Raw genomic sequence first — 14,164 nt, 5'->3', positions numbered from 1 at the left:
TTTGGCTTTTTTAATGTTTTGTAAGAAATTTTATCTAACCCCAAAGAGATATGGGAAAAGGAATATCACAAACCCTTAAGAAAGACTAATTGCATGTCAACCATATATGATTGTCATACTAGAAGATATTGAAGAGATAATACTACTTAGTGAAGAAAATCTTGAAATAAATGACAAAGTAAAGTACAAAACAAAATACATAACTAGAGGAGAAGAAAGGCCAGGGGACAAATATATAACAAGATATGGGATTCCTCAATGCACTAAATGTGTCTTTAGAGTCTAGAATGAATTGAATCTAGTGTAAACTGAAGCATACAATAAAATAAAACATTTAAAATTTATGGGATAGACATGGAATAAGTAAAGAAATATGTCCAAATATGAGAGCCATAGTATCAATAGTTTGACTTGGGTTTTGACAATGTCAAACATTAGCAAGTTGTATTAGATAAAACCTTCCTTAATGTCTCCACTATTCCTAAATAGGTTCTGAAAATAATGGAATGTAACATCAAAGAATAGAAACACATATCTTATAGGACTCTTAAAAGTAAGGGAATTTTAAAAATCCCTACTTATTTTAAAGTGTGGAAACCTTACCAAATCTTATTGAATTTTAAAATTTCAACTATAAAATATTTGACTTTTGACTTTTATAAAAGTATTCTATTTTTAAGTATTTTTCGGGGTTTCTATAATCTTTTGAGAATTTATATATCGCAAAATAATTTTACTGAGAAAAAATCATTAATGTCTATGGGGTGACGAAGCTTATGTTCATGGGGCTTTCCGTTAGCAACATGACAACGGTCCTAAGACCAAGTTTTGGGGAATATTTGCAAGTTGAACATGATAGAGGGATATATATTGATACTTAGTTATTTTTTTTTTTTTTTGTCAAAATAGGCAATTTGTATGCAGGTTTGTAGTTTTTTTTTTTTTTTTTAACAACTATATTTTATATTTTATATTTTGTTTTTACCACTCGGCCAATAAATCTCATAAAAATGAGGCCAATGGTCCCAACGATATATCTTTTTCAAGAAATAAGAAATAATAAAAAAATTGATAAAAAAAAACATAAGCCAATGGCTGGCCTATAATAAATAGGCAACGATATATCTTTTTTAAGAAATAATTTTATTAAAAAAACTAATAAGCACCGAACGATATATCTTTTTAAAAAAATAATAGAATTTTTTGATAAAAATAATAAAAAAAATTGAATATTAGTGAATTTAATTTCGAGAAAAACACAAAATAAAATTAACACAGGTATGAAATTTACTTTTAAAATTTCCATTCACAATTTTTTAATATCAAAAATCAAATTTATCATATATAAATTACCTTATTATTAGAAAGAAATGAATTTTAATAAATAAATCAATTATTTTTAAATAAAATTTAACACATACAAATTACTCATTTGAAGTATATATGTATCGATTACTTATTTGAAACAACTACAATACAATACAATTCATCGTAGTAAACATTATAGCATTTGTAATTTGAGAAGACCGTAGTTAACATTATTAACATCATGGAAAACGAGTATTTCCATTATTTGCATGTTCACTGAAGGACTCAACTGCTTTGGAAACTCACTTTTGTGATCATATACAAACATCATATGGAAAACATTAATTGTCCCAATTTTGTACAACCTGTATTATATTTCTAAACTGATGGTCCTCTTATATACAGTAAATACAACGACTCCAATGCTTAACGGTACGACTCCTTCAGGGTCGAGTACTGTTTGCACAGCGCTGAATAGAAACCAACATGGGACTCGCTTCTGTTGAATGCATAGCCAAAATCCTCGCTCGTTTCAACGCTTCAAACGCACAGGACATTTGCCAGTGACATCTTTACCCTTGTCCAGATAATTAAGTAACATTAAACAGTCTTCACCTGCCTCTGTGGTCATTCCTTGTGTGTGAGTATTCTAAGACCTGCGACCCTCGCAGCAAAGGGCAAGCCTCTCGTTTCTGGAATCCTGTCGTGTGGCAGAGGAGGTTTTGGCTATTCCACAGAACACGAATGGACGAAGGGTTCTCTCTATTTGGAATCCTCCTCCCAGCATCACCTCCCTCTCCAGATGGCTGCAATAACTTTCGAACACATTCACACTCACCTGCAACTTGAAGCCCATCAGAAACAGAAACTCCATCTCCATTCTATTTATTTCTTCGCTGTTCACGCCTCCCACTTTCGCGTAATATGAATTCCTATAGTTCCTGCTCACATATCAAAATTGAAATTAAAATCACGACAATGAGACTGAAGGTTGAAATTAAAATAAGAAATAGAGGGTCGTGGAATTAGAGAAATAGCTTACAGGTCTTCGAGAAACTTGGAGGCGACCATAACTGTGGTGATAAGCAGCCTGTGGACGTTCACAGACGTTATGCGGAATTGAGGATGAAATTGAATGAGGCGGTCAATGTAAACATAAGCTACTACCAACACAGAAGAGCTGCAGTTAACATACTTTAAAATTCTCTCCAGATACCGCTCTATGCACATGTCCGGCACCTGCAAACCGTCGAACACTCTGTACTTGGGAGGCGAAGTGCGGGTGTAAGTGGCCGGAAGCCGGTCGTTTCTGGCGAGAATCCGCTCCACCAGAGATGACAAGACTGATATGACCGTTGGGGCTGGGGAAAATGATCGCTCTGCATGTTCACTTTGGAGGGAATCGAGATCCGACCACATACTTCCTCGAGAAATAATGCCCTCCGCCATTGCTCGTAACGCTTAGTACTGAATCTATTCTGAGTAAGGAGAATTTTAATGATTTCAATGGCTGTGAAGGACTGCAACAAGAGGTTCTTTGAGTGGGAGTGAGTTTAAATGTTGGAAAAGAGAAAGTTAATATAGGCTGCAGAGGATGTAGGGTTATGCAGGGAGGTGGGAAGGAAGTCGGGTGTCTCGGCTCTATGTGATACAGGCAGCCAGCGTGGCTGCTCGAGGGAATCTGCGTTGCTGGAATGGGGTATAGGCGTTTCAATAATTGAATGGAAATTTGAGTTGAATGGATTTAATAGCAAATCAGGGAAGCAGAGATTCGGAACCCCCGCCCCAACACATGCACCAACCCAAACATAAAGAAGCTTATTTGGCAGACAACCCTAACAGTAACTTTGTTTTGTTTGATTTGATTCGACTGAGATTGTCGCTGAATCCAGAGGAAGCTGAGACGTCTGCGGATATTAAAGCAAGATTCGTTCGGCTAAGCCTTCGGGTGATATGCTGGAAATGATTTGTGTCGGTTCATAGAATGTAATCGTACACGTTTATGTCGATGAAATTTTTTGGTCAATCATATAATGCATGCTTAAGATTAATCTTAATAGTGTACCACAGATGGTAAAGTAATAGTGATAGTGTCCGATAATGGAATTAGTTAACCCTAGAATGTAAAGTAATATTTCTAGACTGTAGAAGTTTATTAGAATATTAAAATATATATTTTTTATTATTAAATTATAGCGAAAAAATTGGTATTGAAATTAAGATTGACGAGATGATGATGTGGCGAGCTTTATGGGTTTCATTTACATGGTTCGCCGCACCTTGTCTAACTTTTAATATCGGAATAAAAGAGTACAGAATTTGAATTTTTATAAAGCTCTATGTCGGTAAGATGGTTGACAAGCTTTGGAGTTTATGTTATGAAACTTCCAGCCCATTCATGCCCATGTCTAGATTCTTTGGCGTTTAGAAACGACGCCGAAAGACCAAGTTTGTTGTCACCGGGTTAATGATAAGTATATGTAGACTTATGTAATATGGGTTTGCTTTTTTTTGGTTACTTATTAATTGAAGTTTCTAAATTTTGTTATCAGCATGTTAATGATACAGGTTTGATTGGTTCTAACCTTTAGAATCTCAAGTAGTATAAATTTATGTTGATTCTAATTATTTTTTTAATAATCTTAAATATTATTATAACTTAGTTGTTACACTAGCCGTGCATACAATTATTATAGTTGTTACACTAGCCGTGCATACCATTATTATTAGTTATTATTTAGTTGATTTATAATTTTGACTAGTTACTGTACACTTGATTTATTAGAGTTATTTAAGGAAAATCAGATTACTAGGAATTACAAATTAGTGATCCATAAGGGGACAGAGTTCACTCTCACCAAATGCCTCTAGGTATTGCACAATTAATAGTGTTAGAGTATACTCCAAGCCTAATCTTGATGGGAAATCTATTAAATCCCCAAAAAAAATTAAATCTTTCAAAATGCAAATTCTTTTTAATGTAAAATTCGAGAAAATAATTGCACTTTAAATTTGATTCCTCTTGCCACTTTATAAATTTGGAGTTAAGATATCTCTATATTACTTCTTAATAATATTATTTATGTATATAAAAATTTCACATCTCTATATATAGAGTCTTTAGAGAAACGTAGAGAAGAAAGAGAAGTCAAGCTACAAACAGAGTTGAAAGCCATGCTGGAAAATAAATTCACATCTCTTGAAAACAAGATCCAAAAACAAATAGAAAATAAAATAGAACTATTGGAGAATAAAATGGAGGAAATGGAGACTAGGTTGCAGGTTACAAAAAAACAAAACTAAGATACGAACCAAACATCCCAGTAAGGAGATGCTGATACTTTAGAGAGTCTTAAAATGAAGGACATAATTAAAGAACTAGAAGAAGTTAATAGTTGCCTCACCTAAATAGTGTGGTAGGTAAATTAGATATCAAACCAATTGAAGATGAAATGAAAAAATTGATTGAATTAGACCATGAGCGTAACAAAAGGGCCTTGAACCTTATAATCTTTGGTTTGAAAGAGGAGGTAGACGAGGATTCTTTAGCCATAGCCCAAACAGAATTACATAATAGATTACAAATTGAAACAACGTGTATCACAAAAGCAACAAGGTTGGGGAAATTAACTGAGAATAAAGGAAGGTTGATCCAAATAAAGGTTAGTTCTATTGACCATGAGTATGACATACTTAGTAAAACCTCAAGCCTAAAAGGAACGAGAATATTTATAAATGAATATTTCATTCCAGAAGATCAAGCAGAATTAAGAAAGGAGGTTCAAAAGGTAAAAGAAGCTAAAAAGGAAGGAAAATGGACAATAATCAGAAATAGAAAAGTTGTTATTCGAGATAGAAACCAAAAATATAGTAATAAATAGCAATTCAACATGCTCCGGATTCTTTCTTGGGACTGTCGGGGCTTTCCATGGAACAAAGGCCCCAAGCTAAGTTGGATCTCGAATGATGTTGATATTATATTACTTGTTGAAACTTGGGAGCATGAAGAATCTAAGGTCCCTAACATAGATGGCTTTGCACTATGGTCTACCTAGAACAAGTGATCCTCTTGTAGAGGCATTGGGGGTATAGCTTATTACATTAAGAAGAACATCTCTCCCCATGCTAGGATTTATAAAAATGACCCTTACAACCAATATAGTTAGATAGATATTACTGACATTAATGATAAAAAGACCTACATAGAAATCTATTATTTTTGCCCAATTAATTCTAACTTCTATAAGAAAAAGAATATACATAAAAATAGTCCTTACAATGGTTTAGAGAATGATATTCCTAGCATAAGGAATGAAGGTAATATCCTTTTAATGGGTGCCTTTAATGCTCGAAATTTAATCAACCAAGCTATTGTTCTAAGCAATCATTCCAACCCTAATCCTCTTTGGTTAAACGAAGACCTTACCCTGGCTAGCCGGTACAAAAGGAGCTCTGAAGATCTCAGGGATAATTTGTTTGGGTCGAAGCTAGTCAAGCTCTGTAGTGCTCAGGATCTCATAATTTGCAACGGTCTAAAGAAGTGGCCCATGTCTAGCCAGATGACCTACATCCATGGACTTGGTAACAGCGTGATAGACTATGTTATTTTTTATCTCCCTTTATACAATAAAATAATAAATTTTAACATCTTAACTGACCACAAGCCTGACTTTGATCATAGGCTTTTACTTATAACTCTCAATTTTGTCATGCATAGAGATCCCATAGAAGATAATCCTTATAGCCAAAAGAAATTAATCTTTGATAGAAATAAAAATGATCTCTTTCTAAATGAATTAAAAACTAATTTCCTTCATTTATCTAGTATAGACAACATAGAAGACCTCTATCACAATTTTACTACAACCCTCTCATATTTTATTAACAAGTTCTCAATTGAAGCTTTAAGTAATAAAAGAAATAGAAAAACCAAGCCATGGTATGGCAAAGATTGTAAAGAGTCTGAGGAGAGAAATTAAGGAAGCTATTGATGAATATCTTAAAATTGGCAAGATAAAAATAAACAAAGCCCTAACTAAAAGGAAAAAAATGGAGTATATTCGTAAAAGATAAGAGAATCTCTTACACCTCTCTAAGGTAGCTCCTAAGAAATTCTGGAGGCAAATTCTGACTAGGAAAGCTAAAGATAATAATAAAATTGCTTTACACTATTGGAATTCCTATCTTAAAAAGCTTTATGAATCTCCAAATGTCATGGATAACTTTGAAACCCTGCTCACAATGAAATAAGTTTTCTCATTAGAAGACATTGATTTTGGGGTTAAACGCCTGGAAAATGGGAAAGCTAAGGACATTGAAGGTTACCAAGCAGAAATCTTAAAAATTGGAGGTCATGTCCTCATCCCCCACATCCACGAGCGGTTAAGCAAGGGTTCCCTAAACCATGGACTAAGAGCCTCATTATCCCTATTTTTAAAAGTGGGGATACAAATAACCCCTCTAATTATCGAACTATTATGATCATCCCTCTCTTAGCCAAGTTATATGGTATTATTTTGGAAAAGAAGTTGAGCATATGGCTTGAAAGTGAAGGTAAGCGGGCTATAGGCCAAGCGGGTTTTAGAAGGCAACACTCAACAATGAACCACCTCGTTACTAGGATCATTGTGGAGGAATGCCGCAATGATAAATCCAATATCTTTTTTTTCTTTGTGGACTTTAGAAAGGCTTTTGATACGGTTCCTAGAAACAATCTATGGAATAGATTAGAAGAGCTAAAGGTTCCTTTTGAGTTGAGAGCTGCCACTATAAGGTTATATGAGAATGTAATTGCCAAGTTAAAGAGCAATGAGGGGTGGTCGAAAGATATTAAGTGTAGTATCAGAGTTAAACAAGGTTGCCCCCTCTCCCCTACCCTATTTGGCATTTATATCGACAAGCTAGAAGGTTGTTTAGAGGAAGCAGGTTGTACTAGCATGATCCTAGCTAGGATAGTCATCATCCTTCTTCTCTATGCTGACGATATTGTTCTTCTCGCAAGGTGCCCATCTGATCTTGATAAACAACTTAGACTTCTTAAGGCTTTCTTCTCTACCATGGGTATGACTGTTAGCACTGATAAAACAAAAGTTATGATTATCAAATCCAAGAAGAACGCTTATGCTAATTTTATGTATGACAATAGTAACTTGGAAGAAGTGTCTTCTATAAAATATGCTTATTATTTTTAGTTTTAGTAAAACCTTGATAATAAATATAGTTACACATATATGTGGCATTTTTATTAAATATGTTTTCTATTTTTTTTCGATACACTTTTCTATGTATTATCTAAGAAGCATGTTCTCCGTTATACTTCTTGCTCCATAGATTTATGTAAACTCCTCTGGTAAAAAAGATAGACAGGTATATATATATATATATATATATATATATATATATATATATATATATGAAATTTTGAATTATAATAAATAGAAATATGAATCATTAATTTTTTTTTTTGTAAGGTTGGGGTGGGACTCTTCGATTTACATGTCCATTATGTACCCCTCTACGGGGGCAGGATAGCCCAATATTTGAACCCAAGACTTCCGGTTCAGTGAGACTTCATTTCCACGGCCCTTGCCGCTTGAGCTACCCCATGTGGACAAAAATATGAATCATTATTTTAACATATATTGTCGAATATATATAATTTTAAATTATTATGATTGTATATATTTATTAATTGTCTATTTTAAAATAACATAGTTACGAATATGAACCATTATTATTTTAATTTATTTTAATATAATATGCATATTAAGTTTTTTTCTTCAAAATAAATTGTTTGAAAATCACACTCCAACAAATTAAATTGAATTGAATTATTTTTTTTATTACTTATTAATTAGTATTTTTTTAATTGTGGTTCACGAACACTAGGTGGCCGCTTCATCCACGGGAAAATCCAGGTAGAAGGGGGTGGTTCACGAACACTAGGTGGTCGCTACTTCCATGGGAAAATCCAGGCAGAAGGGATCGATCTTGGCAACTACCTCCCAATTGGCTAGGTACTTAGTAACGAAAACTTGACCAACTAAGCTAACCATTGGGGTTGGTATACTTATTAATTAATCTTATATTATGCTTTATTATTATTATTATTCTTGATTTAATGTATTTTAATTTTATGAACATTGTAATATTTTTCTTATATTAAGCCAGTATTTAAATACTTACCTTCATTAATAGGCACCACAATAACTCCTCTATATTATGCTATAGAGCACTTCTCCACACAATAATTAGCCTATAATTAAATGTAAATGATTAGCGTTATTTATTAAAACTATTATTGAGAGAGTGAATATTTATACAATTGTTTATTGTGTAGAAGGTTTAGGGAGAAACACTCCACCTATCATCACGGATCATATACACACGTTTTATAAGTTTCTTCTACACAAAACTATTGTTTATAAAAAAATCATAATGTTCCATATTTTTGTATAAATTAACAATATATAATTTTAGGAAAGAGTGAAAATATATATTATTTTTAAAATTTGAATAAGCTTATTTCCAAATAAAATATAATTTATTGTCATATATATAATATAAAATTCTTTAAACATATTATAAGTTATTTATTTATGCTATATAAAATTGACATGTATATGTGTGTGTGTGTGTGTGAAAAAGTGTATGTTGAAGCTAGCAGCTCTATACATTCATCAAAATCATTAGATTATTTTAAGACTATAATCAAGGTTTTTTTTTAAATTGATAAAATAGTATAATAGTATATTTAGGTTGGCATATAGGTGTTTAGCTTTACATAAATATTTATAAAACAATAGACTTAATATACATACTACCATAACCTCGAAGGGATGATAAAAACGTAGCTAAATCAATTTAGCACAATTCTCTAGCTAAATGAAGAGCCAACAAGAGAAGGTACTCTAGCTGAGATGCCAATAGGGATTCGGTTAGTAATGTTTAACATTTAAGCATTTCTAGGAGAAATGCGGTGGAGTGCATGGCTCCGATATTAAATTTCTACACATACTCTTTGCCTTCAAGCCGACACTTTCTCTAAGGCATTTCCTCTATGCAATCAATTCTGAAGATGGTCATTCACTACAGTAAGACTTTTTTCAGAGGATTGGTGATGTTTGTGATCTATATAGAAATGTGGTTATTCACAAGCACACTTTCCTCTTCTCTCTCCAGTAGATTTGGCATTTCAGAAGGCAACAACACTGTGAAAGATAGTCTAGTCACGCATTAAGTTGAAGGACCACGCCCTCCTAGCCCAGTTCATTGGTCATTGAGGACTCTGTTCACCTCCTTTAGTTAGCTTCCTCCTACTCAACTTATCAAATGGCCTTGCCACGAGGGGAACCTCGTAAAACTATTTTCCTCTTTGAACTTTCAATTGAACAATTCTCATTTTTATTGCCCTAGTTCTATTTGGTCTCTCCTTTTCATAAGTCTCTAGTTATCTCTAGTGCTTTCTGGACTTATGCTTGGTGGCCTAGTTCTGGTCCTTTCTCTTGGTGTTTCTCTTTCAGTTATTTATTTCCATTTCTACAGCTCTCTTTACTCTCTTCTCGCTCTCTACTGCAGGCCTCTATTCTCCCTGGCTTTGGTTTCTTTGCATGCAGTGACTCTTATCTTTGCATCATTTTCTTCACTCGTCAATGATTCACATGGAATGAGCTCACTCGATGAGAGGTGGGGAGATTTTGTGTAGGGATACCACTCCAATTCCCATACCTAGGTTGAAGCATCAATAGAAATATTTTGAGAACATGTTCCCTTGGAAATATAAGGGAATTTATCAGACATAGAGCACAAATTGGTTAACAAGCAACAAGAGATATCATACTTTGAAGTCCTGACAGAGGTTGGAGATTGGGTGACAGATTTGGGCACTCCTAACGTAAGAAGAACCCAATGGTCTTATTCAATCACAGTGAAACCAAATATGAGCTCCTCCTTAGGATGGAGGAGCTCTATTTGTTATATCTAATTGTCAATGAGGGGCTACAACATTTAGAAGAGGCTCTTCTCCCAAACAAAGCACACCCTCCAACTATTAATCCAGAGCCTCCAACTCCCGTTGTGATTCGAATTTAAACATGAACGCAAAAAATTATAGATATAACCATAGATAAAATATGCAGCACAAATAAGACTTCATTTCATTAATATCGAATACTGAAATATCCTTACAAACATAATGGAAATAAGACTAGCTCGGGTGATGGTATCTTATCTCTAAGAAGAGAAGTGGCGGCTAAATGCCTCTGAACTGTGTTACAATGAGGCTCCAAGGCTATTTATTATTGAGAAATAATGGAAAACCCTAAACATAGAGAAACCTAACCCTAGGAGATGAAGTGCCAAAACTTTGGGCCTCGTTTGGGTAAACTAGTACATCAATTTCTCGGGGTTGTAGCTTTGGCATATGATCTCTGTTTAGCTATCATATTACCTTGTTTCGAAGATCTCAAGGAGTAGGCAAATAAAAAATATAATTCCATTTTAGGGACTTTTCGGGTCTCTCCGTTTCGCCTAAAAATGTCGTTTAGGGCCTCAAAACGACTTTGGAAGTTCACGACCCAAAAAATTGCCAAAAGTAATAAATTGTGCTACAATTAAGGAAACTGAAAAATTGAAAGAGACAGTGTTGTAGGTCCAAGTGGAATAAGAGGGTGGCCACTAATATACACATGGATCAGTCCTCCCCCCTTAGGAAGAAATTGTCCCCATTGCATTGAGTGCCTTCATGAGATGAGGAAACTTCTACTGAACTTGGTCCCTGATGAGCCATTTGCCTTGGTGTTGGATTTGCCCAGCTTTGACAACCAGATATAGTTGGATATTTTGCTAGCTAGAGTTATTGACATGTGTGTCCATAATTTGATTAGTTGTTTCATGTTCCATGTAGTCTGCGTTTAACTCTGTTGGTGTGAAATGTTTTGAAATGTCTGATGTGTCCAACAATGGTGGGAAGTATGGTCGAAGATGGTCCACATTGAACACTGGGTGCATGCCAAGGAATGGGGAATTATGAGCTCAAAATCATTATCTCCCATAACATACCAATAATGGTGTAAGGAACATATTGAGGTGGTCTGAGCTTCTGATGTGCTCCAGTAAGGCGTTCTTTCTGAAAATGCAACCAAAATTTTGTCGCCCACCTAAAACTTGTGTGGCACCCAATGTTGATCATGTCGTTGCTTGTACTTTGCATTTGACTTCTCCAGGAGGTCGTGAACCTGCTAGTGGATGTGTTGGATACATTCAATAAATTTGGTTTCTTTATCAACCTCAGACAATACATGTGTGGATTCTGTTTATGTAGTCGCATGAGGCATGACAACATCAATGAGACACAATGGTTGAAGTCCTAGACCCACTTGAAAGGGACTACGACTAGTCAAGCTATGGAGAGATCTATTATAAATGTGTTACACATATGGAAGACTCTCATCCCAGGTTTGAGGATGCTTGGACTTGTACATGCGGAGTATGTGCACTATCATCCTATTGACGACCTTCATCTAGCCATTAGTCTAGGGATGAAAGGCAATCGATTTGGTGAGCTTGGTGTCCAATACTGTATAGAGGCTTGACCAGAATGTACTCAAAAATCTACTATCCCGATCTAATATAATTGTATATGGGATCCCAAAATGTACCCATACTCGTTCAAAGAAGAGTTTGGCAGCATCCTCTGTTGTGATACTCTTCTTGCAGGATGCCATATAGCCATCTTAGAAAAAATTTCCATGACCACAAATACATTGTCATTATCATGCTTGGTAGAAGGGAGGCTAGACATATATTCCATGGATATGGATTCCCACAGCTGGCCGGGAGTAGGCATAGAAGTGCAGATGCCTTGTTTCTTGATGGTTGGCTTGGCAATGGTGCAGGCGGTGTAGGATCTGATATATTTTCCAACATCAAATCATAGTTTAGGCCAATAAAAGTAATTGTGTAGTACAACCACAGTTTTTCCCACACCAAAATTTCCTACGACTCGACTGTAGTGTGCCTCCTAAATCATCTTGGCACACTCGCTTGAAGGAACACAAAGGTGGCCTGCGTAGCATAATAATGCATCATGGAGGTGGAAATCAGTAACTTTCTTGCGAGCTACTACCATCTGCTATGTCGAGGCGAACTCTGAATCATTTTTGTATAGTTACAACCATTCATAGGTCTTGTGACCAAAAGTGTTGAGAACAATAGTCAATGTTGCAACCAGGGGCCAGTTGAGGAAGTTTGCAACATGATTGGTGGTACCCTTTTTGTATTTAGTGTTCAAGTGGAATTGTTGCAGATATGTATACCACTTCTGATGGCGATCATTCTACAACTTCCCTTATGTATGTATAAACTTAATAGGTTGGTGATCGATGTGGATGATTGTCTTCTTCCCCAAAATGTAGTGCTTCCATTCTCGGCAAGCTTGCATGATGGAATAAATTTCTTTATCATAGGTGGGACACTTCTGAATTGTATCAGAAAGTTTCTCACTATGATAGGCCACTTGATGGCCATGCTAGGTGAGGAATACACCAATAGCATAGTCTGAGGCATCTATCTTGACTTCAAATGGTTGTTGCAGGTCTAGTAATGTGAGTACCAGTGCAGATCAGAGTCCAAGCGTACACTCAACAAATACCTTTTATTGGGACTCACACTAGGAAAACTTTTCCTTCTCCCCACCCTCAGTAATCTGACTCAAAGGCCAAGTGATATGGGAGAATCCAAACACGAACCTCCGATAGAAATTTGCAAAGCCCAAAAAGCTATGAAGCTCCATTAGAGTGGCTGGGTTGGCCGATCCTGAATGAATTTGATCTTAGTTGAGTCCACATGCACGCCACACTCTTCTATGGTGTAACCCAAGTATTGGACCTGGCTCATGCCAAAGGTGCATTTCTCCAAGTTGGCACACATTTTGTGCTGTCGAAGGGTTTGAAGGACCTCGCAAATGTGTTGCAAGTGTTCTTCCCAACTCTTTTTGAGGATGAGGATGTCCTTCAGACAAACCACCATGAACGAGTTGGTGAAGGGCTGCAAGATGTCATCCACTATCCACATAAAAATAGAAGGGAAATTTTTCAACCCAAAGGGCATAACCAATGATTCAAAAAGGCCTTGCTTGGATTTAAAGGTGGTCTTCCATACATATGTGGGCTCGATTGGAATGTGGTGATAACGAGACTTCAGATCGATCTTGCTGAAATACTTGGCTCCCTTGAGATGGTCCAACAGGTCATCAATCCGTGGGATTGCATACCTATTCCTAACAATGATTTTGTTTAGTGCCTGATAATCAATGTAGGGCCTTCAGGTCCCATCCTTCTTCTGTAAAAGTATAATGGGGCTCCCACAAGGCAAGGAACTTGGTCAGATGTGCCCTTTCTATAGCAACTCCTAGATTTTCCTCTTAATCTCTTCAATTTCCATAATGGAGTGGCGATATACCAGTCCGTTGGTTAGAGGTGCTCCGAGAGTCAGATCGATTGAATTCTTGACCTGACAATGCAAGGTACCCCTGTGGGTGAGGAGAAGATGTCCCTATATTCTTCCATTACTGTATACACCTGCTTTTGTTGCTTGGAGGAACCCTTCCCAGGGGCCATGGATGTGGCTATGACCTTCCCCTTACTTTGAGAGTGAATCAGAAAGAAAAAAAATTCCCAGTCTGGGAGATGACCTTACTGCATTGCTTAGAAGAGATAAAAGAGATGGCGGTAGGTGGGGCTACCTCTGATATCTTGTATAACTTAGTACCCAAAGAAATAATAACAGAGCGAGGTATAAACTCATATACATCATGTCACGTCCATAAGTATGGTTGTCCTAATAATACATCACAAAT

At 35.7% G+C, this 14,164-nt stretch overlaps 1 pseudogene; it reads right to left on the bottom strand.

Moving 5' to 3' along the window:
* Positions 1 to 1,826: 1,826 nt before the first annotated feature.
* LOC149231461 (cyclin-U2-1 pseudogene) lies at positions 1,827 to 2,757 on the bottom strand (annotated as a pseudogene).
* Between the last annotated feature and the right edge of the window lie 11,407 nt (positions 2,758 to 14,164).

This window comes from Pinus tabuliformis, chromosome J (genome assembly GCF_031772625.1).
Source record: "Pinus tabuliformis cultivar Carrire ecotype Pingquan chromosome J, CPIR1, whole genome shotgun sequence".
Taxonomy (NCBI): Eukaryota; Viridiplantae; Streptophyta; class Pinopsida; order Pinales; family Pinaceae; genus Pinus; species Pinus tabuliformis.
Note: the sequence above shows the minus strand (reverse complement) of the source record. Positions and strands in the feature narration are given on the sequence as shown.